At 42.3% G+C, this 9327-nt stretch overlaps 1 pseudogene across 1 annotated transcript; it reads right to left on the bottom strand.

Moving 5' to 3' along the window:
• Positions 1-8384: 8384 nt before the first annotated feature.
• LOC306916481 (proteasome subunit alpha type-4-like) lies at positions 8385-9141 on the bottom strand (annotated as a pseudogene). Its single transcript has one exon. The product of its transcript is annotated as a proteasome subunit alpha type-4-like (transcript).
• Positions 9142-9327: the final 186 nt, after the last annotated feature.

Here is a 9327-nt window from a genome sequence, read left to right as displayed (position 1 = left end):
TAATGTGTTTTACTGAAAGCAAACATTTAATGACTGCATTTGACAAGATAGTTATTGCATTGCTATAAAACTTTATTTTCTTTTACAACCCACAGAGCACCAGAAGTATTCCTGGGCCTCCCACTCACAGAGGCCCTTGACATGTGGTCACTGGGCTGTGTCATGGCTAACATGATGCTGAGCGAGGATTTAATCAGCGGGGACACCCAATACGATGTGGTGAGTAATCTATTGATGAACTGCACATTTAAAACAGAATGCTTTTTAGACTCTATTCTGAACAAACACTGTAGTTACACATTCTTCTTATGAGCTGGGAGTTTACTTAAGACTGAATTGTTGACTGTTTTTTTTCTTTCTGCAGCTTCAATCCATCTTCTCGATGCTTGGTATGCCAGCACAATCTCTCTTGGATACCGGACTAAAGACATGCAACTATTTCATCCCAGAGAACAATATGTGGAGATTTAAGGTACCCCCCCCCCCCCCACACACACACACACACACACACACACACACACACACACACTTGGTGTAATAACTTCCTCTCTTATATTCAAGTATCCTTGCTCATATTAATTCAAATCCCTGAAACTAACTTTTGTTTTTGTTTTGTTTTGATATAGAAACCAAAGGAGTATTACGTAGGGGGAGAGAAGAGGAGAGGAGAGAGAAGAGAAGAGGACGAAGACGAGGATGAGGACGAGGATGATGAGAGCTCACTGGAAGCGGACGTGTTCGACTTTGACGATGCCGACAAAACGTCTTGTGACGTCTTCATGGACCTGTTGAAACGGATGCTTCACCTGGATCCAGAGGAGAGGATAACACCTGAGCAGGTGTTGAACCATCCCTTCATCACCACCAAGCCAAGTCCCACCTAGTCTCTCTCTCTCTCTCTCTCTCTCTCTCTCTCTCTCTCTCTCTCTCTCTCTCTCTCTCTCTCTCTCTCTCTCTCTCTCTCGAGACAGACGGTTGAATTCAACGGAAAAGAGGACGCTGTTTTTATTTTATTTTTTTCATGATGGGTTCTCAGATTGAGTCCCACCAAACCACCTCGTAGCAAGTCCACAAATAGTGTGGGATCTTGAGGTGGTGTTTTTTTTTGTGTGAAATAAAATTGGAAATGCTTCTTTTGCAAGAACGCACAACAGACTCAATGCATAGATTACACTCCACTGCTGTTGCACTGCATGGTACTGTCACTTAGGTCTGTTAAGAGACTGCTGCTGGAAATGTTTGACTACTTGCAAAAGAAGCATTTCCAATTTTATTTATTATTCCCATGCACATTATGTATATTAGACATTTTAGACATTGTGTTACGTTCACACCATTGGCTGCATGCATTCCAACTGAGAAGAAATTAGCACAATACATTTTGTAAATAATTGTTCTATTGATATGTGTTTTAAGTTGTAAACATGGTTGAAATATGTGTTGTGTATGTTCTTTTTTGATATACATTTTGATATTTTCCAGTTATATCTCTACATTGATTGATTTCATACTATAGGTAGACAGTCCTTGCAGGGTTTCTTCATTATTTTGCATTAAAATTACTTTGAATGAAAGCTTAATCACAACCCATTGAAACTAATGTCACACCCCTGAAAATGACTCAAATCATGAAGGCAGCGTGCAATTTACGTGGAATCTTTCACAGACTTTCATACTAGTCTACTACTACTAGCCATATGCACTCATGTTTATGTTGCATGTCATGGTAGGCCTACCTGCAATTTTTTTTGCTGCTAGTATTGAAGTAGCGTTGTGTATATATATTTTTGTTCAACTTTTTTTCTTCTAGTATTGAAGAAGCGTTGTATATATTTTTTTTGTTCAACTATTTTTTAGTGGCATCTGTATATATTATTTCTCTCAAATAAATGGTTACATTCCTACAGTTGATCTGTTGTTGTTGTTCTTGTTGTAGTAACGACCCAGCACACTCAAACAAAAGAGGCTGATGACCCCCCTTGGGCCCCCTCCACTCTCACTATAACTAGACACATACCCCCCCCCCCCCCCCCCCTCTCTCTCTCTCTGTTTAAAAGTACAGGAAAAATCTCAAAGTACATGTACAAATATAGTACAGGTAAATCTCTCTCTCTCTCTGTTTAAAAGTAGGCTACTATTGTGAATCAGTGGACATGACAGCTTAAACACAACTCTTCTTTACTTTCAAAACTCAGAGTCAATAATAAGGCAAAGCAACATCATCACACATCATGTTGTATTTCAAGACTGAAGTAGTCGATCCCAGATAATCCCCCCAATCATCACAAACAACACAGGAATATGCAAGAGCGCAGCACAATCAAACAGCTGTCAGTGAGACATAACAGCTACATGTAAAAATCTCTCTCTCTCTCTCTTTGTTGGGGCGACTTCTCCGGACTTTTGGGGGCGAATTCTCCGCGCGTTGGGGCGACCGCTCTTCCCGTTGGGGCGACCGCTCTTCCCGTTGAGGCGACCGATCTTCGCCGCTTTGGGCGAGTTGGAAAAGGGGCGAGCCGTCTCGTATTCGCTGACATGGCCCCTGGTGTGACTCATAGCAGACCCCGGAGCAGTGGTGCGCCTCACGTACGTTTGTAACATCCACTGTTCACACACCCTCTTGGCAATTTGAAAACACACCAAATCTCTTTGTCAAATATAAATACTCAGCCATATGCCACATTAACACATTAACACAATAACACATTCTCACAAATAACAGTCCTATTGTGATGAATAATTGGGGAGGATAAATCACAGAGCTGCAATATGTGACGATTAGAGAGCAAAGGTGACATTAGATAATAATAAAGCTTCGTCAAACCACATGCTTTAAGTCATCAAAAAAATAACAGTCCTATTGTGATTAATTGGGGAGGATAAATCACAGAGCTGCAATACAGTATGTGACCATTAGAGAGCAAAGGTGAAAGGTGACAGTCTGTGAGTGAAACTGGTCAACATTACATTACATTTAAAAACCATGTACTGCTACATTCAGAGCCAATCAGGCAAAACAGTCGACCAAACGTTCATAGGAGAGCTAACCTGTAGGGGAACTAGCCTTTGCCCAAATAAACGACTAGGAAGAATATCTAAGCACACACACGCACTGAAGCACACAGCATGCAAGAAAGAGCAAGAGCGACACCGTGAAAAGAGGTGCTCGCATTCATAACACAGCAAACCTTTAACCTTGGTCGTGGGCTACAGTGAGATCCTACTCGCCGCCACCCACACGGCCAGTCGGCTGATATACCACTAGGCTCCCCTTGGTGTCCGGATAGCAGCAGTGCAGCACTCACCACAGTGGGGGAAAAGAACAACAAGCATAACATTAGTATAAAGAAAACCCAGCTCAAAGTAACAGAACAGAAATGGCTCGAACAAAAACAATAAACTTAAACTAAACTAAACAAATCATAACAGTCATGGTGCGCACACACGCACACACACACACACTTTGTTTATTTTCACATAGCATCCACCCCTAGTGTTTACATCATAACATGCTTTCTTTTTAACCTACCAGGCTCATATTGTGCATCTACACATGAAGTTTCGGATTTTATTGAGTTCATTGTCTCTAATAGGATGGACAACCTCGTTGGCTAATGTCTCCTCGTGGATATTTTCCTCCACTGTGACAATGTTACAGTCTGTGTCATCATTTTCAAATACACGAACATCGTCGATATCACCTGGCAAACTGGATTCTTCGTCCGAGTCATCTTCCTCTGTCAGACTTCCAACATCACCGTCATCCATATCTAAAAACTCCTCGAGCTCCTTGTCCAATTCTAGTTGATGGCTTGGTCTCAAACCTTCTGCCCTCAACATGTTAAGTAGAGTACAAATTCTTTTAGCGATAAAATCGCGTCTAGCAGCAGGGTCCATCGTGTTCTTTTCGTTTTCTGCTTCCATGTTCATTAAACGCCACACACACAGGCAGCTGTTTCTGTCGCTGAAATAAGGAACAATAAGGAAGTAAAACACAGCCAGAGCCAATCACAGGCGCCTGCGTCATACGGAATTAGCCAATCTCAGGCCGTCACTCAACATTTCACAAAAACAAAGAAGAAGAAATGCGGAAGTGTTTCAACATTTCCCCTTATACCAACGAAGAAGAAACGTAATGTTTTTTATTAATTAAACTGATATAACAACATAACGTGGCAAATAATTGTTTATTTGGAATGTACTTTGGCTGGTATTTAAGGTAAATATAACGCGACTCACTTTTATAAGTAATTTACCGCGGACATGCCGCATTTACCGCAATACATTGGCTTTAGTAATGCAGTTAGCTTATAATATTAGCACATTTAAGCTAACGGCTGGAGGACTACGGATAATCCGGTCAATAAAATCATTACACTTAAACATTAATACAATTATGTCATGTTTACATGCCGAGTTAAGCTCTGACATCTATTTCAGACCTGCGCTAACATTACATGAATAATAATATAGCTTCAGATCATTTTAAACAGAAAAATAAAAAAGGAAAAATAAAATAGTTTTTCAGCTGTCCTGAACAGTTGCCACCCCCGCGATGGCAGTCTCTATATCGCGTGGGGTCACATATATGGAAATATTTATGTGGCATTTTCATTATGGGTAATATACCAGGAATACGAGACCGCTATAGAGCGTCGCAGTCCCGCCCCTTACCATGGACCAGGAAATGATTCTCCGTTCATTTTCCTCATAGACATTTCAGAAAGTATTTATTTAAAGACGTTTACGCCGCGGACAAAGCCAACTCGAGCCGAAAAAATAATTAGAAAGAAGAAAAAAACGGCAGGTTACAACACTTTTTTGTGGTTTTTCTTCTTTGTAATTATTTGTTTGGTCCGAAATATTGTTTGTGTTGTCATGAGTTGTCACGACTCGAGTTGGCTTTGTCCGCGGCGTAACCGTCTTTAAATAAATACTTTATGAAATGTCTATGGGAAAAATGCATTGGGTTTCATTTCCTGGTCCATGGTAGGGGGCGGGACTGGGACGCTCTATATACGGGTACTTTAGGAATGAGATTGACAATTGGTCATAGCAGATTATCTAGCAGCTGTCATTGTTGCTGTCATGTTGTTGTAAAAGCTTTACATAAATATAAATGTATTGATATAATCCTGCATTGAAAGTAAAAAATACTTGGCCCTCAAGACCTTTAATTATCATCATCATTATCATCATAACCTTTCCCCCCATTTTTTATTTGTTATAGTAGTAAAGTAGAAAAGTGATTTTGGGGATGGGATCAGATGAAGTTCTCAGTCATTTTCACAACCACTTCATGTTCTCCATCAGGGCCCCAGCAGGTCATCTTACACCTGAAGGACTCAGGCTTGTTGATGTCCTCCCAGGTCAACCGGTGAACATATGGCAGAAGGACTGATGACTCCCCAATTTATCATCATATCACCATCCAAAATTGGAAAGTAGTTGAGCTGTATTTATGGGTAGCAGATGCAATGATAATCAAATACATGGTGCCACCCAAGCATAAATGGCTGATTATAAGTTATTATAATAACTATTTCACAAAGCAAACACCTGTTGCTAGCTAAAGAAAAAGTTGATAAATAACTTGAAAAGACTGCCTAAATAATTGTTTTTTATTGTTTGTTCATGGAAATATTTAGTTGGCAATGCATCATGGGCAATCTGGGAACCCATTGGCAAAACAAAGGAAAAACAGCGCCCCCAACAGTCTGCCTCGAGAGACTACATCATTGGTAACACCTTAGAATGTGATGGGCTGGCAAAGCAGACGTTCCAGTGAGCCAACTGATTATGAAGCAGTGACTGATGCAGCAGCTACAGTAGCTGTCACAAATGAGTCATGTAAATATAATGATATAATCCTGCATTGATGGAGTAGTAAAGTGGTATAGCTACAGTAGCCATAGCCCACACATTCTCAGATATAAGTCCTAGACCTATAGTGATGAATTGGACAGAAGCTGAATTGCAATTGTGCTCCAAGTTTTATAGCATGCTGTGTAAAGACGCATGGCCCACAATCCACATAAGGTGGGGGACAGGGTTCAAATCCCACTTAGGGTTATTATTATTTTCTTTCTTTCTTTCTTTCTTTCTACGATTTAGCTAGTGCGCCCAAGCCGGCGACCTTCGGGGATAGTGGTCAACTGGCCATAGTGGCCAGTCCAACATGGCCGCCACCTGTAACAGTTTTGGCTGTAACTTTTGAACCAGATGAGCTAAAAATGCAAACTTGGTGTCTGTCTATTTAATGTTTTTCTGAGCTTTAGAAACATGTTGGAATGCTCAGTAGTGGAGTAGAAGTAAAAGTATTGCCAATTGTAAATAATCCAGCAAAGTAAAAGTACCTCAAGAGTTCTGCTGTCATTTGAGTTTACATTTTTTACTGAACCTTTTCCCACACTGGTGGTAGTGTTTTTCTCCTGTGTGAGTTTTCTGATGTAGCGGTAGGTAGTTTTAGTTTTCTGATGTAGCGGTAGGTAGTTTGTTTGTTTGTTTTTCCTGCACAGGTCACAGTAGCTACAGTAGTTTCTCTGTACCTATAGTTGGCCAGGAATGAAATCTGGGATGGAGAATTAAACATTTATAAAATACTTCACACCACAGGTTGCAGAATTCCAGCCACTCAACAATACTGTGTTATTGTCATAAGATGTATATTGGTCACATGACATCTCGTGTGTGCGTGCGTGTGTGCGTGTGTGCGTGCGTGCGTGTGCGTGTGTGTGTGTGTGTGTGTGTGTGTGTGTGTGTGTGTGTGTGTGTGTGTGTGTGTGTGTGTGTGTGTGTGTGTGTGTGTGTGTGTGCGCGCGCGTGTAAATATGGTTGGTCAATCAATGGAGTGTGTGATGCTGCAATAGCCTAATATACTGTATCTCCCAAAGGGCTTAGTGGGCGGTGTGTGCAAACGCTACTGATATGGACAACATGGACAAACACTCGTACCGATATAGACAAATAGAACGTTTGACTTGGGAGACCGGGTTGCAAATATACATGTTTTACACACAAAGTAAAAAAGTTTGAAAAGTGAAAAAGTTTGAGCGGAAATAAAATTGTGTTTTGAATGTAGTGACACAAACGGGATACAAGACACTAACTATACTCTGTGAGCTGTGTTGGAGTTTATAAACACACTTTTGACATAGTTTAATTATATATATATTATTTTTAATATGAACTCAATCCGTTATCTTTTTCAATGTGGTTTGTTTTGGATTCTTTGGAGTAAGAGGGGATCAGGAGCAGTCCTTATTTTGGAACAAGAACAAATGAGATTGAATTGATAGGTGAGTAATGTAAGGAATGACAGCTTGCTCAGTCTCTCAGTTGAACTGTCATTTTAAAACTCCTATCCTAAGACCGGCTAAACCTCTAGTCTCATATAATTGGTCCTCAATCATCCTCATTACAAGATGGCACAATTCCCGCCTACTCACTCTGTATCACTGGTGGGCTCTGGACAGTTCAGAAACCCATAGAGTATATAAAAGGATAGAGACTGAACTGGCGCGAAGCTCCGCCCCCCCAGCTATTCATGTCAGTGGAAGTTGCTCAGTGGCGTTTTGAAGCACCCGGAAGACTGCCGGAAGTACCGTCTCAGAACGTCTACTTCCGCATTTGACCACCACATTTTGGTGGTCAAATGCGGAAGTGCAACCGAGTGCTCAATGTTAAAGCCCAGCTCCACGGGTCCGCCTGTAGTCCCTCCTCCTACCACTAGGGCTGAGCGCCTCAACGTTGAATAGCCTCACTGGCCCCTTGCAGAAACCTGCCTACCTACCAATGACATCATCAATGGGGATTCCAAGTGAATAGAAACTACAGCCTTTCTCTTCCTGAAAGTTAGCATGCTGAAATATAAGTCATCATTCTTGCACTAATACAAAAATCACACTTGTGTGAAGTGAGGGGCACTCTTATCGTCATACATTATCACATTCTGTGCTCAGCCAATCAAATCATCACATTCTGTGCTACAAACACACACAAAGCTGTGCATCCTTCAATGACCCAGACAATTTACGCATTACGCTATAATGCAATACTGTACTAAGAGAACACACATTTAAGTCACATTATCTCGAAGAAATAATATCTTAAGAACTGATATATTCGCCTCCCCGCTACGACTCGGGCAAAGCAAAGGCCTTGCAAAATTAAATAACGGGGCCGTCAGGGCATACAGTGCCACTTTTTTCTTGATTATAAATTATTAATAATAAAGAAATTATTAAACTTTTTGAACTGTTGTCTTATACTGCATGGAAGACAATTGCGGTTGTATTGGGTTGAAACCCAAACATGGAGATGTCGTACTGTACGTCACATTCTGACATCATAGTAGACAGCCTCATTTGAGGCACGGGCACTGCTCAGGCCTCTTCTGCGTTGTGCCTCTCTATGAGCTCCTCCACCTCCCTCCGCTTCAGCACCCTGGTCTTTGTCTTGCCGTCTTCCCGCGTCAGAGTGGCGATCTCCACCTTCTCTGCCGAGAGCTTGGTGGCATCCATGGTCCTGTTGAGGACTTTGACGGCCAGGGCCGACGCGGCGGCCAGCGTCATCTCTCCTTCTTTGAACTCCTGCTTCAGCATGGACACTGCGGCGCCGCTGCTGTTGCCGATGCATGTGGCCTTCCAGCCTCCGTAGTTGCCGCTGGGGTCACTCTGGTACAGCTGGAATCCGTAGTGTCTGTCCCAGCCCATGTAGAGCAGCGACACGCCAAACGGCCTCTTGCCTCCGAACTGCGTGTAGGCCTGTTTCATGTCGCACAGGTGCGTCGCACAGGTGCGTCACAAGCTGCTCGCAGGGAATAGGCTCCCCGTACTGCAACACATGTCTCTGTGCGATTAGTCGCAGCTGGTTGGTGAGAACATTAGCATCGGATGTGATTCCGGCGACACTGCAAGCCATGTCCTCATTGAGCTTGTAAATCTTCTCCGAGAAGAAAGTGTCGTCAAGCAGTTTGTGGACGTTGCGCGTCTCTGCAGCTAACAGGACGCCATCATTCGCCAGAATTCCCAGACATGTTCCAGCATGACCGATTGCTTCCATGGCGTATTCCACCTGGTATAAGCGTCCTTCAGGGGAGAAGATGGTTGTTCTGGAATCATATCTGCGAGACATTCTCACTTTAGTGTAGACTCCAAACCTCTTTAAACAGTTTGATGCTGGTTTCACTGTAAGTTCAGATATGGAGTCCTTACAGCATGTTCAGCTCCACTAATGGGACAGTGCAGCACTGACATGATTATTTATATCCACAGACTCTCCCGAGTTGATGTGTCATATCTGTGTGCTGATTGGTCAGAGGTTTTC

Source organism: Electrona antarctica, assembly GCF_951216825.1.
Source record: "Electrona antarctica genome assembly, chromosome: 23".
Taxonomy (NCBI): Eukaryota; Metazoa; Chordata; class Actinopteri; order Myctophiformes; family Myctophidae; genus Electrona; species Electrona antarctica.
This window is presented reverse-complemented; position numbering and strand designations above follow the sequence as displayed.